General features: G+C 37.6%; 1 long non-coding RNA gene across 1 annotated transcript; it reads right to left on the reverse strand.

Moving 5' to 3' along the window:
- Positions 1-2,349: 2,349 nt before the first annotated feature.
- Positions 2,350-8,050, reverse strand: LOC136829303 (uncharacterized). The gene is made up of 2 exons (XR_010850350.1): positions 7,721-8,050; positions 2,350-5,898 (listed from the first exon to the last, which is right to left on the reverse strand). It is a non-coding gene; the product is annotated as an uncharacterized lncRNA (long non-coding RNA).
- Between the last annotated feature and the right edge of the window lie 8,808 nt (positions 8,051-16,858).

Raw genomic sequence — 16,858 nt, forward strand, 5'->3', positions numbered from 1 at the left:
ATGTACATAAACATTTAAATACATATACAGTATATACTGTATATGTATATATGTTTGTGTAATATATATATATTATGCATACATATGTGCATATATATACATATATATAATATATGTATATATATATACTGTATATATATATATATATATATATATATATATATATATATATATATATATATATATATATATGCTTACACATATATATCATATATATATCATATATATATATATATATATATATATATATATATATATATATATATATATATATATATATATATATATATATATATATATATATATATATATAACTATATAAACAACAGTAACAATGTATCTACATTATTAAAAACTTTCTTACAATGTTGAAGACACCCTATGTGAAAGGTGGCTGAAAACACGTAATTTATAATTATACAATAACAACACTTGGTAAGGAACTCGACAGTATGTAAAGGAATCATAAACACGTCTTCCTCCACTATTCAGTCGAGTTAAAATATTTTCTGCCTATTAAGCATACTTAATACTACAAGTAATGATTCTTAAAAATTTCATAGTGATCATCTGAAGAACATCCATTATGGCAGCAAGTAAAAGAAAGAACAAGGCAACCCTCGCGGTGGTAGTTATTGGCCTAACGGCAAAAGAAGGGACAGAGCGTCCACTGAAACATAATTCTAACACCGCTCCGTCCGGGTAATGGAAGCGAGGAGACGAGTTCAAAAGCTTCCATGGAACCACATGTAATTAACACCGAACACAGTATAAATGAAGACTTTAGTGCATAAATGAAACTTCCTCGACAATGAATTCATCTTTACTAAACAATCTAACATGGCACAAAGTTATGTGTTCATTAGGAAATGATTGCATCTTGCCACTGACACGATATCGAATTTCATGTGCACCTCAATCGTGTTATAAAGATGTCTTCATGGCAATCTTTTTACATCTAACCGTATCCCTATACATAATTTCGACTGCTTTCATTTTGCAATTGCTTCCCAGCAATCTGTTGTTACCAACAGCTCACAAAGCATATAGACATTAAATACTTATAAGTGTTTACAATAACATAATTGACTAATGGTTTTCTATTCACCCATGTAACTTACATTTGACTGAAATTTATATGTAAAACCTTCACAAGGAATAAATGCTTTAAAAAAGTATTTACGATAATGCTTCGAAGATGCAAAATAGTATAGAAGCTACTCAATAACAATCATATTCGATGGAAATAAATAAAAGCAACTGCAATGCCTCTGTCCTTCCTTACAAATAGTCACAGAAAATCGACATAATTATGTAGATCTAGCAAATTTAACTGAAGCATAACAAATAATTCTGAAGCAGTGCAACTGTCCCCGGCCCTTACATACATAATATATAATACATTATATATATATATATATATATATATATATATATATATATATATATATATATATATATATATATATATACATTATATACTTCTATTTATCAGTAACAAAACGTAACACAACGTGGATAGATCTATCCTTTATAGACGGTATCACATTTCCTGGGATCCATGTCTCAATGATAATCAATAATGATGGTACAATTGTAGTAGTGCGTGTGTCTGAAGGCGGTGTCACATGTGAAAAGGTAAGTGTGACTTCAGTTTCACCAGGTCAGACGCAAAACGACGCCATAGGTTCGTGTGACAGCCCCCTGGACAAGGCATTTTCACACAAAACCAACCACTTCAATAGAAAATAAAAATCTGAACACCAGATCGGTATGAAATAAAACTTCACTTTTTTTGGGAGTCTTCTGAGTAATTTGTACAGGTATAAAAATTTCAGCGAGTATGAATTCCTCGTTGCTGTTGATGGCGATGACATCACAAACATCATTAACTACCATATATATATATATATATATATATATATATATATATATATATATATATATATATATATATATATATATATATATATATATATATATATATATATATATATTAATTACCATGTGTTTCCCAGTATTGAGAGAGAGAGAGAGAGAGAGAGAGAGAGAGAGAGAGAGAGAGAGAGAGAGAGAGATCCAACACGATTCCTTGAGTCATCCGTAAGTTATGCTCACATTTTCTCCAACCACAGCAACTAAAGAAAACGTACAAGCATAACTGAAACTATCAAAGGGCAACTATGGATCAGGGGGATAGCCTACCTGAAGGAAAGCGAAAATGGCAGAATATTGGAGAACATTAACATACATGGAATAACCACACTAGTGATGAGAAATGTAACGGAGAGGGCGGAGGCAGAAGAGCCAGATGGTATCAAGCCAGCGTAATGATGGAAATCCTTCATTCAAATTAATGACATACCCTTCATAATTGGTGGACTGGAAAAAGGTATTGGTTTTCATCTTATCAAGACGTTTAAGTTATTTACTCGAAATTGAGATTGTCTATGATCGAGTGTGCGTGCGTAAGTGTATAAATATAACTCAGTGCGTAGTTGCGTAAGCTCAAATCGCACTGTTCGAGGGCAAAAGGAATGCAGCTCCCCATATTTTCATTTGAAACGCCGTATTTCTCCCTTGTAAAAGGGACTCAGTATAAAAACCAGTATAGGGTACCAATATAAGTACCAGTTTAGGAACCAGTTCTAACAACTATGGAAGGAATCCACTATGAATAAGATGTTTACATTTATCACTGACTCCCGGGAGACATTAAACAGCATGCTGGCTGAAAGAGGCATAGAGGTCCCTATTGGGTCAAGGTTGACGAAATACTGCAGCGGAAATTCAGATTCTTGTCTTAACAAACCTTACGCATCAACAAAATCAACAGAGGGTGCCGATATGCTCGGCTGCGTTTCTGAGCTTAACAACCGAATTAGTGAAGAAGTGGATAGTGATGCATAGGGTTTGGGATCTTAAGAAGCTGTCAATGGTACTCTAATGATACAAATGACAATTCGGCTACACAATCACCATCCGCCACGTTTTTCAAACACCTCCAGCAGATTCCAACACCCTGGGGAAGGCACTATGGTCGAAGTTGGGATTCTCCATTATGTTGACAAAAAATATCAAAGACCATCCACAATTATTTGCATGAAGGCAGTGGTTGTGGAACAGCCTCATCGACGTCATATTCTTCAGGGCTTCCTCCTCCCAAGCAGCAGCAACTGCAGTAACTATCTAGCTGTCAGTCTGTCAGATAACAGGTGGAAGCCTGGTCACTGCTACCATAGTTGTCCAGCCATTCCTGTATGTCATCCTTGGGAATGCTGTTGCCTCCCTTCATGAATTGGGCACAAAAGTCATCGACTTCAAATCCAGGGAAGTCCATCAAGCCCTCAATTACCTTCAAGAAACAGTTCCAAGTGTGCTAGAGGGTTTGCAAGATGAACCCCCTTTCCATACATCTGCGAAGTTGTAGATAGCAAACTTCATCAGGTACCTTCGAAGATTCTCAAGAGTCCTTTTCCCCTGTATATCCAAGACTTGCTACTTCTCCTGCTTGTGCTTGTACACCACCATAAGCTCATCCAGGAACTTCCTCCAGTATAGTATGAGCAGGCACAGTGTCCAAGAGAAGCAAAGCTCTACCCAATGTCTTGCAATGTCAAGGTCCTGTGTCTGATGAGCAACCTCCTGACAAATATGAATAAGGAACCAACAATCTTGGCGGTGAACCAGACCTTTGCTGAATTATACCAGATCATTGGGAGATTATTCATCAACCAACACAGGGCATGTTGTCCCTTTGTATTTCCAACTACCAGTGCCTTGCAACAATGACTACAGAAGCATTTGCAGATAACAAAGTAGAAACATTACTTGGAAAGCTTTTGATTAGTTAAATTCTTTTCCTCATCATCAGACAAGGCATTAGTGGGTAAGGAGCAATAATATAAACCAGCTTCACCAGCATTATACCTTCTTTTCTCATGAAGTCTTGCAACGTCTGCCGAAATTCCTCTATTACATCCTTCGAAGCATCCAAAGCTTTGCCACGAGTTTTCTTGTTAGAAATCACATGCCGAAACTTAACCATAACAGCCAACCTTCAGATGCCTTACAGTCCACAGCCCCATGCAGGGCTGCAAACTTTGTAGCTGCAGCCTTCAACTCAGCCCCACACATGTGAACATAAGCAGCCTTTTGCTGACAAAACCAGACCAAGGTCAATTTTCAATCTCTTCATGACAGGGTTTTGCCATCACCTTACAGGCCTAGTTTCTTGACATCATCTTCAGCTTGTCCTTGGCATTCTTGGTATCCTGCAAGGCTGACTTGGCAATGCTGTACGCCTACATTATACGTCACATAGACTAGCCTGCCTCAATTCTACCTACAATTTCAAGCTTCTTCTGAAGGGTCAATACCTTTCTCATCCTTTAGGAATGAGGTGGGACCATACAGAGAATACAAAGCACCCCACACACACACACACACACACACACGTGGGGCCATATAGAGAATACAAAGCACCTCACACACACACACAACACACACACAACTAACACTACCTGCATTGCTGCAGGCACCGCAACAAAAGCAACAGAACGAGGGGAAAGCATCATGACACAATCACGGCACTCACAGAAAACACAGATACTGAACTGGACAAAGAAGTACACTTTGTTACCAAGTGCATTATCGTAATACTCTTCAAGTGTAGCCACGTAGAGAAGAAAATTTTTATGATAATCATGATGCACACTATATCAGCCATTCAAAAGCAAAAAACCACAATGGCGTATATTGATGTATGTATTCATTTCCACCAATACTGGGAAAGCTTACACAAAATACCAGTGCTTGGCCATCCAGGCACCTTCTACCATACACGTTTGAATTGATGACGTATCCGCATCACCCAATTAAAAGCAATAAACAATGATGTGTCAAATGGCTTTGATGCTTTTAAGCCAATAACAACTGTGGAAGCTCTAAAGCAATTAAACACCCTCCTTACTCTCCTTGCCCATCCTGCATTGCCTTACCACCCTGGCCCCCACCCCCAAAAACTCCTTCCCGGCTTCATCTTCCCCCATAACCCTTCCACTAAGTGCTTGTGCCTGTAAACAGTGTTACTAACACTTTTTTCTGTCAACCCCGCGTGGCTGGTCTTTCACCCGCACCTAAAACCCTTTCTCAGCCTTTTTGTGCCTGTAAGCAGTGTTATCAACCATTCTTTCTGCCCTTACAGCATTGATAATCATCAAAGAAGTTTTTTTATGACCTATATATGTATTGTATATATACACTGTGGTGGTGGACCCAGTTAAATATACACCAAACTGACCTATACTGTATAGATTTTTATTACAGCGCATTATCATACTTGTTGGTTACATATGCTATGCCATTAGATTTCATTTTCATAATAAAAATACTTATTGTATAAATGCACCTTTGAAGCTTACCAATACATTTTTTGTACATGACTTGTAACTGGCATTACAAAAAAAAAAAAAAAAATTATCCATGAGATTTGACCTCAATGACCAAACTATGGTACTTATCAATCACACTGCTAATTCTTTGAATTGCACTCTAATAACCTATAATTTTAATTAACATGTTATGATGTATTTGATGCTACCATTTTTCTTTTTCAAACAGGCATGCTTTTGGGGTTTTGTGTATTACTAGGAGAAGGACTGATCCACTGGTCAAAAGTTTCTGCACAGAAACATCGACTACTTTGATCTAACAGCGTAACTGCAACTACACTACAGAAACTGGAAATGAGTGAGCTAAATGGATTATAAAGACTGCAAAGAAATAATCAGTATCACTTGAAACAATTTGAGAAAATGTGATTCCCGTAGATAAAGACCAAAGTAATTTTACTTACCCACTGTAAATTAGTAGGGAGTTCAGCATACTTGTGACAATCTGGAAAAAAAATTGGCATTTGAAACTTGGATCATTTTACTAGAGCTATGGATAAACAAATGAAAATGTTTTCTAGAATAATTCTAATAGAATTAAAAAACTAGCTGAAAATGTTTTCTGAAAAACCCAATCAAACCAAGCTATATAAACAACATTTATCTTTTACTTATCTTTGGGAATGTGTTTAACGTATTTTTCTGCACTCATTAATGCAATCCTTTATTAAATTGTAAGGAATAATGCCACTACGGTATTGTAGTGCTACACTGAAACTTGTGGAAACTTATGAGGACGAAAAAAAAGACTCTTGTAATTTCTAGATTAGTTATTTTAAAAGTAGTTTCTCGGCTAGATTAGTTATTTCAAAAGTAGTTTCTTGAAAGTTTCTCATCTTCCACCATGGAAGATAATCTTGCTCACAAACCACTGGTTAACCCTCCAAAGTCTGACACCTGGCAGCCTACATCATCATCGGAAGATCCAGACCAGTCTGATGACATCAGTCCTATTGATAGATGTGATTCAGATTAACGTAAGTTTTGGAATATTTTATATCTAATATCAAGTACCAAGATAAGGCCATGGTGTCCTGCATCATGTTAGATTAAGTGTACAGTAGCTAGTTGGTTGGGTATCAACCTTTTTAAAAGTCATTTGCGGTGCCATATTCGTTCCTGCAAGTGAAAATACCAAATCAAACCAATAAATTCCGAGATCCTATGCTAATGATATTGTAACGAGGCTTGTTTCACACTAAAAAAAGGTTAGATAATTAATGAGCAGCTAAAATGTACTTGTTCCGAGATTCCTAGGTTAGGCTACGTAGAATTAGGGTGGGTCTAGGATAGGATAAGCTATGAGCACAGTCGGTAAAACTTTACTTTAGTTGTGCGGCCTGATTCATGCAAGTCACCGACTGGGACAGGTTAGCCTTGCCTACGGCCTTGGGGGGGTGGGTGACAAAGCACCTGTGGCCAGGTCAGGGCACATCGCCCTAAGTTAGGTTAGGTAGGCAAGATCTGGTTAGGTCAGGACCAGGCATCATAGGAAAACTTAGGTCTATTTATGTATGAGGAACTTGTCCCGGTCAACAACTGGCGGGAATCAGGCCGCAGCCAAAGTAAAGTTTTACTGCAAAATCTAATAGGTTAGCCTAGGTCTAGGCTAAAAAAAAAAAACATTTAGTGTAAATCTACACAATGGGTGCTGCATGGACTATATATTATCTTGGAAATTGATTTTTCCTATACTTTTAGTGTTGCTGATGAAGGAGGTGGTGGTGTTTATTGTCGGTCAATTATTATTAATCTCATATCTAACGAGCATGGTTGGGGACCCTTTGGGAACGTGGGGTTTTGGCTGGGGGAAAATGTTGGGAGAAAGACCAGACTGCCACTTGCTGTTATGAAATGGTTCCACACATGCGCAAGTCATTTGGGAGCCATATGTTTAAGGAGGGATTGGCTGAGGAAACCTATTATAAAGGAACTACACTAACCTATCGTACCCTAACCTAAACTAGCAGGCCGTGTTACTGACCCTCCGGTGAAGGAAACTACTTTCTACCAAAAGCTCCCCTGTAACACTGCGCATGCACAATAGGCCTAGCATTCTAGGATGTCCAGCATCCAAATTCTCGGGTTAATTACAGGTTAATTACAGTCGACTGACAAAAAATAACAGTAAATTCTTGATAACCAAGCAAATTACTATAAGAAAAATCAATTTCCAAAGTAAAAGGCTCTACCATGGGAGCTAGGTCTATTGCCTAGTTCTAGCAAATTTACACATTAACACCAGATAACTGCTTATATCAACTTACATAGTTTTGACGAGCTTCACACATCTGTAGGCCCAACCACTGCTACAGCAGGGTACTCGCCTGATGCCAGTAACATTCTTCACTTGCTTAGGAACATTATGGCTGTATTTAAGAACCACAATGGTATATGGTATGTTAGCATAATTTTAAATGTTTAAGTTTTTCACACACTGCACCCTCGACCCGTGGGTGTAATTATCACTTAATGCCACAAAATATCACAAATAAATGTGTACCTAACGTCAACGATCACTTCACAAGGATATCTAGATTCAGAGCCTGCGGAAGATCGCAATCGGACGAAGAATCAGAAATACCAACATGAAGCGTAAATAGTAAAGCAAACACTGATATATTTTCGTATAATAATATATGCTCAAAGAACGCTTTAATTTCATATCATTACGTAAGAACTAATTTAATTATCTTTTAGTCACTTTAATTACTGATCATCAGATATTAGGTTCTTATTCTGTGGTACGCAACGTCAGTGAGGGCATGCCAGCCTGCGGAAGGTCTCATGGAGAATCAGAAATACCAACATGAAGTGTAAATAATAAAGCAAACATTGATATATTTTCGTATAATATTATATGCTCAAAGAACGCTATAATTTCATTTCATTACGTAAGAACTAATATAATTATCTTTTAGTCACTTTAATTACTGATCTTCAGATATTAGGTTCTTATTCTGTGGTACGCAACGTCAGTGAGGGCATGTTGCCTGCGGAAGTCTCATGGAGAATCAGAAATACCAACATGAAGTGTAAATAATAAAAAACATTGATATTTTTCGTATAATATTATATGCTCAAAGAACGCTATAATTTCATATCATTACGCAAGAACTAATTTAATTATCTTTTAGTCACTTTAATTACCTATCTTCAGGTATTAGGTTCTTATTCTTTGGTACGCAACGTTAGTGTTGGTACTATAAAATCGAAAAGTTACCAACACATCATTAAAAACAGTGATTTTGGTGATGATATTAGACTTATTTACAATCGAAGCATTAATAATGACAAAATTATATTAATTTATTACTATTTTCCTACATTTCTTCAAAACTTTTCAACCTATGAATCTCAAAATTTGTTGGCAGCGTCGATTTCCGCTCTTATTGCAAAATCTATAAACCACTGACTTTAACAGAACGAGATGGGCTTATTTATGGGCAATTAAATACTTACGATGTAGAAATGTGTGTGTGTGCAGTACTTAGGATTCCATTAAAGCATTTACATTTGCGTTTGCAATATGCGTTTGCGTCAAACAAGGCTTAAAAACGGACAGCTCTGTTTTCCTAAGTTCAAGTACAATTGCGGCTGCACTTTCGGCGTCAGTATGGCAGCTTCCAGCGTATTGCGACTCTATTTGCATGTACTGTACAAGATGAATTATTATTAATCATCTTGCTATTATACAAGAAGCTGCTTTCGTTTTTCATGAAGGTGATACAGAATGTCCTTGCAGCTGAAGAGAAATAAACTGCTCTAGTTGATAAAGGATTTACGTCACCTTTATTTCCATTTACGGATAGGCCTACATCATTTCTTGTTGTAAGCTTGTGCGTTCTAAAGGCTGTTGTACCGAAAACGATATGCATTGTGTAGCCTATACTGGTTTTGACTACATACAGAGGCTGTTGTAACCGATCTTGTCGTCACGGTATTGTTAGTCCTAATTATAATGACAGTATAACAAGTGAAGCTGCGCACTGATGGGTTTTGTGTCTCATTTCATACTTATAACAACAAATATCTCGAGAAAATATAAAATAATAATAATAATGTATTAGCTGAGTAGGCTAATGACTATCACTTGTGAGTAAACTTAGATATAAGGATGGGCATAAGCTATGTTAAGCCATGGTTAAACCTGATTGGGCCTAGGTTTTGTTAGTAAGAAGTAGAAAAAAAACACATGCTATATTTTCGAGTTGGTTTCTTGTACCTGTGTGTTTGAAAAAAACGCTACTTTGTGGATCGTGATAAACAGGTACTACATTAAGATTAGCTCATCTCTCAAACAAAACGATTAAGAAACACAAGAAACGTGTTTTGGTGTACAAATCAACAAATATTACCGCAGCTTAAGATACGAGCCTGAGTTTATCAAATACTTCTTATCATTTGTACGGTGTGTGCCTGAACGATAGCCTACTATCCAAACCCTACTATCTCATAATATCAGCAATGCTATTCCTTGTGATATTGACCATTGTTACATCCTTGAAGGGGGCCAATTTCGGGTCATATAGCCACTCTTGTTGATACACAAGTTCAGTTAATTATTCAGTTTCCATGACTGAAAATTTAATGCTGCTCACGAATGAATATGAGCAAATGAACGCATCCATTTAAAGTACATAACACCATTCCAAATTGTTTAGCGATTCAAAATCTTCTATTTATCATAGAAAAGCAGAGCTTACAGAGACTAATCTTAAAATAAGTGTGAAATTATTAAAGAATAATATATGATCCATTTTCAAGATCTCCACCTGGAGTAAGATTCTAATAAGAACTTAGAAAATCTCAATAGTCACGAAACATTGAAATCCATCCACCCAGCCCCAGGTATCTGTCTCACAGCAAACATGCTCACTTTCATAACTGACGATTAGATGACATTAGTGTCAGACGCTTGGAGCTCTAGGATTCTGAAACTCGATAGAAAATATAGAGTTGGTTGACTAGACTAGTGCAGATTTGGACCTAATGGTGAACAAACTATAGTGTCGTGTATACAGTTTCAAGAATGTTGTTTGAGTTTCTTGTTCACGAACTCTGGCGACAAAAGGACTGATGAATTTTTGTTTAGGAATACCTAATACCTATGTTGAAATAATTTCCAGTCAGGCCAAAAATGTCATAAAAGTTACAAAAATTAAATGGGGTGCAAACTCCTAAACAGCGTTTTGCTTTACGATTTCACATTATGGTGAAAAATTACTGGTGTAAAGATTTTCGTTACTAATGATAAGCAGGTTTGAAGTTGGCTTGCATAATAATGCTGAAACAAAAGATTGCAAATTGCAGTTTTGATGAAAAGGATATTATTATTTGTTAGAAGACTACCGATGTATTACCTTCTTTTGCAAAGGTACATTTCCACTTTGTATTTGTCGGTGTTGTTCATTACCGTCGCTATATCAAATAATAGGATACCCCTGGTTGTAACAAATTTAGCTTTTTGTGCTTTAATAAAAAATCTTAAAACAATATATTTTCTAACCCAACCTTTTGTATTGCAAAAAATGTTGCCATTTTTATGAATACTTTGCTGACCACCAAAAATTTAAAATAACAATGCCAGGAGCGAACGAAAACGCCCGGCATCCTGACAGTATGAATTTTTTTTCAATATAAAATTTAGGAAATTTATTGTCCAACCTGATCTTATGCATTGCTACAAAATTTGTCATTTTTATGAATACTTTGCCATAAACCGCCAAAAATTTAAAATAACAATGCCGAGAACGAACGAAAACGCCTGGCAACCTGACTTTGACTGTTTTCCATATAATACAAAATCTAGAAAATTTATTTTCTAATCCGATCTTATGTTTTGCAAAAAATTTTGCCATTTTCCATGAGTACTCTGCCGTTATAAAGCGGCTAAAAATTGAAAATAACCATGCCAAGAGCGAGTGAAAACGTCTGGCAACTGAGTTGCCTTTGGAAGTTACTAACTTGCCAGACACCAGAACTCTACAAACTTGTGAAAAGAGGAAACTGTCTTCGTATACGCGGAAGTTTATTTTTCGTAGTGTGTAATTAAATAACATAAAATCTGCATTTTTGGTCGTATATGTTTGTGAAGTAACAAAAACTTTATTTGTGCCGTGTGTTTTTCCGGAATTTATGTGCAGTCGAGGCTCGGGGCCTGTTGCAGCAACATGGCTGTACTACCACACCATAGGCCTACTTATTTTTGACCCAGCTTGATAATGCGGAGATTACTTGCTCGTCTCAGTAACGGTAAGTCGAGCCACTTTAGGATTTTATTGTAGTTTACGTGTTCAGGTTACTTCCGTTGGATAATCGTGCCCATCAGTAGCCTAAGTGGATGTTTTTTTTCTGACAGTTCTGTGACCCATTTAGGCCTTGTTTTTAATTGCCGCATTTATGCCTTATGGGGGTCGCAGGAGGGCGAAGCCCCCCCTGATCCCCGGCGCCCTAGGTTAGTTAATTACTGTACATATTAAGGGGTTTTATTATTTTAGTAAGGTCAAACACCAACTCATGCGGACCTTTTGTAAAGAATTACCCGGGGAAGTGCCCACCTCATGTGCGCCGTAGGCATTACATAAGGTTCTCTTCAGTGTCTTTTCTGTCCTTAGCTGCAGCCCCTTTCATTGTAGTATTTTGGTTGTTTATCAAGAATTAACGGCAAAAATGGTTAGGAAATGATAGGGCACTAAAAGGACCTAGAAATACCAACCTAACCTAACCTAGGGGTGTTTACTGGTTAAAATTTTGTAACCTTGTAAGTCGTAGGCTACTTCACCGTGGACAGCCGGCTTAGAATTACCGAAATCTTATTGTATATTCTTCAGTCAAGGAATTATATTAATAGTCTGTATATTCGTGTGGGTGTCTCCTTTACGGTTACCCGAGTGTCTCGCTAGGCCTATATTTGAGGAATTATCAATACTATTTTCCCATATTAAAGTAGAATTACAAAAATAATCAAATCACTCTCATCATGAGCCAGCTCATATTTAACATCCCAAGATTAGATGGGTTTGGAATGTCAATAGGCCTAATCTTAAACAGCTGTGCACACTTTACATGTAAGTTGCAGTTTATCCTTAGGATTGTTGAAGTAACTAGCATACGATTAGGTGCATGTGAGTTATGTTATTTTAGTAAATATTTACCTTTTGCCATAATTTTATTCTGTGGTTGAAAATTTGTTTTTATGTTACTGTTTTCCTTGAATGTTTCTGACGTTCATCCATGTATGCATTCTTTTCATTATCCTTTTATCTTAAGTATGTTGGAGCTGTGTTGGGGGAAACACAAAATGAATGAAATATATTTAGTTTAACCAAATCAAGGGCTGTGGGTCCCTCACCTGGCCAGAGGGCCTTTCCCCCAACCCCCACCAGACCTAACCTAGGGCATTGAGTTCATAAGCCTACTTGGTTTGGGGAGCTTTGTCCTCCTTGGGCCTTCACCTAACCTATCAAAGGGCACTAAATTACTATAGTGATATAAGGTTGCAAGGTAGCCTAACCATACATGACTTACTCCTGACCTAGGGTGGCGAGTCCTTCAGGACTTGCCACCTAATGTCGCCCAGGGCACGCTGAAAATAGAATAAATAATTGGGTTGTAACCATGTCACGGTGTGTTAAAGAAGGCTTGTGGTGGAAGTTGCCATTTGGTTTTGTAATATGGAGTGATTAAAACGCTGCATTTGGTTTTGTTTCTCTGTGGAACATATGGAGCCATCATTTGCGGAAAACACCCATTCGCCAAAATACAGGTAATTTTTCATGAATAAATGCACTTTTTGTGATAAAACTATTAAAATACTCAGGTATAAGCATTTTTACAGGGTTTTTCATGGAGATAAAATGGGCTTCTAAGTAATGTTTTTGATTAGTGAAACCCCCGCGAATTTTCACTGTAATTCTAAGACTGAACAAGTTATTGTATATTAGTGAAAATTTTGCTGAACAATTTAGAAAAGGGTGAAAATGATGCAGTTAAGGTGAGATAACTTAAGAAATTAATCTAAACAATGTAAGAAATGTACAGTCTTATCTCATCCGTGAGGAGCTAGCACTAACATGGCATCCCTCGCAACTTTTCTGTGTAAAAACATAAAAAAAGATGGTAAATTTCTCGCATTATTTTGGTAAATTTTTCAAGTCATCTCACCAGTACTGCATCATATACACCCTTTTCTGTATTGTTTGGTCAAAAGTTTCATTAAAAAAAAAATATCTCAGTGCCTCCATGTTGAACCACAAACAAACTGAAATGACCGGCAGTATTAAAATGGCATAGCGGTATACTTAAGGGCCCAGGTGGTTAAATCAAAGTTTGGGAGTTAACATTTTAGGGATTGTTTATATTGTTTAAAGATAAACTGTGAAAGCTACTTCTTACCAAAGAACAGATGCCTGCACAAGATGGGTGGAGGAGCCAAGTCACCCGAGGGAGGGGCCACATGTAGAAACCAACTTACAAGTGAAAGGGACCCATTATATGCATAAGTGTTACCATGAAGCTCTTGGAAAAATTTCAAGACCATAAGACCTGTATTTTATCAGTTTTCTTGGTAATTATTACAATTCCTAAAATTATCTCACTTGCACTGCATTATATAGCTTAAACCACTTTCTATATAGTTCAGTCAAAAACTTTATTAGTAAAAAGTATCTCCATATAGAGCTCTTCCTTAGAATTGCATAAGATAGAAAATGAAAAATTTATTCACAACTTAACATGATTATTTTGCTTTGTATTGAGCGTAACTTGTACAAGTGGTCTGGTTAAGTCCTGTTTACACTCTTCTTTTTACATAGTGGCTCTTCACTCAGCTGCTGCTTAAAGAAATTCTGCTAAATGAAGCATTGGGTTCCCTTTTCTAGTGGCTCTTCACTCAGCTGCTGCTGAAAGAAATTCTGCTAAATGAAGCGTTGGGTTCCCTTTTCTATTTGAGAGGACTGGGGATGTGAGATAGGCTGCCTTGTGTGAGTTTGTGTCGTGTTCCATTGTTAAGGTATATAGTCACCATCAGCCCTCATTAGAATATTCTGGCCTACCCTATATTCCATGATACCACAAGGTAGAATAACGTAGTTCTAACCGACATGGGCAGCCCTGTAACATCTTGAAGAAAACGCAGATTACATAAACACTAAGAAAATCATAATTATTGTAACTTGGTTTCAACCATAACTAAAAATAAAATTTGTCAACATCTTAGATGTGTATTCAGCCTAAAGTTATATGTGAAAATTAATGCATTATGACTGGGTTCTCAAGTATAGGAGGAAATAAAAGAATGCACTCATTTTCAGAACTAACAAAGAATGGTGCTAGAGAGGACAGTAAAAATGCTCTCCACTCCAAGATCACAGCTCTAGAGTGCTGTGGCCCACCTCATGATCCTTGGACTGTCAGTCTTGTAATGTTGAATGTAGCAAGTAGCTTGTGGTCTGTCAGGATCCCAGAGTCCACCCCACACAGGTACAGATGGCATCTCTCACCTGCAAAAATTATTGCCAGGCACTCCTCCTTGATGGTACTGTACTTGATTATACTTTATTGTCTTGAATTTCCTATTTGCATAAGTATTTGGAAATATGCCATCTGCAAAATCTTGCAGTAATATACCTCCTAGTCATTTTGAAGTGTGGTATCTGTAGTATCATTGCAGTTCCTAATGCCAGCTGCAGTCCCTTGTATACCGTATGTTGGGGTTCCTTCCACTCCATCTTCTGCAACTGTCTCATCTTCACTAGATCTGCCAAAGGCTCTGCTAGACTTGCTTAATTGTTCACAAACTTCCTGTGGTAGCCAGTCAAACCTAGGAATGATCTCACTTCTTGGTCCTTGGTGATGCTAAGTCCCTGATCTTCAGTCTTGCTTCATCCATGGTGATACCATTGCAGTTGATCTTGTGCCCAAGGAATTCCACTTTGCTGTTGTAATTTAACATTTGGGCTATTAGATAGTCAGTCCTGCTTCCCTCACTCTATGGAATAGGCCCTTGAGTCCATCCATGTACTGTATTCTTCCTGAAATGATATAGGAGTTGAGTCCCTCAGTGTATTCTCCCTGAGATGCTCCAGGAATTAGCATGTTGTTCATGAAATATTCATTGTACTTAGCTTCAGCAGTATCTTCCTCATCAGCTGTTGATTGTGGCTGTTTTATCCAATCGGCATCCTCCATCGGGCTCAGTCAATATCCCATGCTCAAGTCCATTTTGGTGAAAAAAATCTGTCATTACTAAATTTTCCATTGTAGCCTCAGGATCTCCTGCGGGTTCATTGTTGAACTTGGTTATGATGTTCAGTTGAGGTTAGTCCACATAGAACCTGTTTGATTCATCTTTTTCCCCACCATCTCTAATAGTAAACAGTACCTGTATGCGAAAGTTGACCTTTCAATGAATCCCAGCATGAGCATCTCCTTAACGTCTTTATTTCTTTGTTCTAACTAGTTGCTCTGTGTTAATTCTGATGCAGTGTTTTCCCACTGAAGTCCTTCCTGGATTACTGGTACAGTGATCTTGATACTCGTCCATGTATGCAATATGTGCTCCTTCTGCTGTTTGCTTAAGTTGCCACTGGTGTTGACATCTCAGTACAGTACATCTTCTGTGGTTGAAGTTCCAGCCAGCCCTCCCCTGGAATAACTCATTCCTTATCTACTTCCTCCTTGATGATGGCTGCAAGCAGACATTTTTTCTGTGATGAAAGCTGCTGCTGCTTTGCTCACTTCACTCTTGGTGGCTGTTTAGAAAGACTAGTTTCCCTCCATTCTTTCCTCCCCTCCTCTGCAGGGCAGCATCTTGCCCAAAGGATGGACCAGGCATGCAGGTGGCTGTTTAATTGAGTCGCTAGTCTTGGTGCTGTGACAAATAAGATGTGACTCCCACTACTCTTCCTTTTAACAAGGGGTTGGGGGATGGTGAAGCAGTGGTAGAGCTGTATTCTGTACCCATCAGTCATATTGGTCAGATGTAGCTGCCCTCAGACTTGTGTAATCTGTAAAGGTGGTAACCCATGCTTTGCCAAACTTTCCTCAATGAGGCAGGGGGTTGTAGACACCCTAGTTCAGGTGCTAGCTCCTAATGCTCCGGTATCCATATGGAAAACCAAGTAGTATGCTGCAGGAGTCATTGCTCTTCTTGCTCTTGTATGTGACCAGGATTATGACATTACTGAATAGGCTTCAACTTTCAGTTGGTCGACAGAGATAAGCACCCACGTAAGGAGTTAGTTTCCTACATAAATGGGATGGTTTGCATTTCCGTAAGAACAGATAAAATTTGGGTAATTTGTATTTTTCATATATGTACAAACCAGAGCCTTTTATGAAAGTTCCCACGGCATTCACCCAGCTTTGTTCCTGATGCCGAAGGAAAGTGCTTGGTGATGTTA

The sequence above is a fragment of the Macrobrachium rosenbergii genome, chromosome 44, assembly GCF_040412425.1.
Source record: "Macrobrachium rosenbergii isolate ZJJX-2024 chromosome 44, ASM4041242v1, whole genome shotgun sequence".
Taxonomy (NCBI): Eukaryota; Metazoa; Arthropoda; class Malacostraca; order Decapoda; family Palaemonidae; genus Macrobrachium; species Macrobrachium rosenbergii.